The following is a 1,543-nucleotide window of genomic DNA, read 5'->3' as shown; positions in this document are numbered from 1 at the left end:
GATTCAAACCCATATAGGTCAATTGCTAGGATATATGGTACCACTTGAGCTACAAATCATCTCCTCTGAAGGTAGCCTTCGAAGTATTGTCCTCGGTACACCAATCCAGTCCCTCGACATTATTAAAATCATTTGAAATAAATCAATATTTTCATCCATAATTTATCTCTAATTTTATTCAATATTATTTTCTAGAAAATAATTTCTTTAAAACATTTTTCGATTATTGACAGTTGCGAAAAATTTGGCAACAAAATATATCTTTTACTGTTGCGCGGAAATGGTAACCCTACGGCTTTTACTATTTTGCCCTTCTATTACTAGTATAAATAGAAGGTCATTATGGTTCGGGTCAATTTTGGGTTTAAGTTGTTTCATGTTTGAGCCATTTTGGGTTATGACCATTGGAGTTTGCCATTGAAGTTTTTCAAAAAGGGTCATCTCAAATTCATGTCATCTTGGATCTGCATCATTTTGAACACCAGTCATTTTTGAATTTGGGGCAAAATTAACATATTAGATAACATGTATAAGTAGATTACCATAATAGAACTTAAACTCTAATACCATATAAGCCTCTAATATAAAACTAATTGCTTTGGTATAAAGGCTAAACTTGAATATAATATCTGTAATAAGCCCGACTTGCCCGGCCCCAACAAGCAAAAAAAACAATACACCAAAACAAGCCCAAACCTAAGGGCCCAAAAGGCCCAAAACTCTAAAATTTTCAGAAAACCCTAGCCCTTAGGTCTGCTGCCGCCCCTAGCCTCTGCCACCTCTGTCAGCATCGGCCTCCACTTGCACCACCACCTGCAAAGACCAAAAGTAGAAGTGACAGCAAATATACAAAAATAGATTAAAACTTTGTAAAATGGCTATATAAGCCATGATAAACCATTGTAATTTTTTGGACATCATTTATTGAATACAATAGAAACAGATTCGAGCATACAAACAAATAAGAAAACAACAAGCAATTGAGGAAAAAAAAAGCAAAACTTGCTAAGGTCCTTTCATTTTTTTCCTTTTTATTTTCCTTTTCCGAAATTGTTTTTACACTTACGTCTATCTCTTTATTTTCTTTTTTTTTTCGAAACTATTTATATATATAGATAAAAAAAGGAGTTTAAAAAAGAGAAAAGTTACCTTTTTTTTACTTCGCCGGAAAAAGGGGCGACTTTTAGCCTTCACGCTGCCGCAAACGGTGGCGCCGTCGCTGGTGACAGGCGGTTGGCGCGGCGGTGGTCCGCCAGAACTATGGCCGGACCTTCAAGCTATTTAAAAGGGGTTTTTTTTTTTTAAGCTGGTTACAATTTTTTTTTTAGAATTTTAACTTATATAGGCTACATAAAACGACGCCGTTTTGGCCGGCATCCATAAGCCCCAAAACGATGTCATTTTGGATGACACGCACCTTAACCCAACCCAAAGCCTAGGATTAGCATGTTTTTAAACGGAAGGGCTAATTGCACCTTTAGCCCTTACCTTTTTATTATTTTACAATTAAGTTTCTTTCATTTTAACTTTTCCTATAATTTAT

Source organism: Gossypium arboreum, chromosome 11 (genome assembly GCF_025698485.1).
Source record: "Gossypium arboreum isolate Shixiya-1 chromosome 11, ASM2569848v2, whole genome shotgun sequence".
NCBI lineage: Eukaryota > Viridiplantae > Streptophyta > Magnoliopsida > Malvales > Malvaceae > Gossypium > Gossypium arboreum.
Note: the sequence above shows the minus strand (reverse complement) of the source record.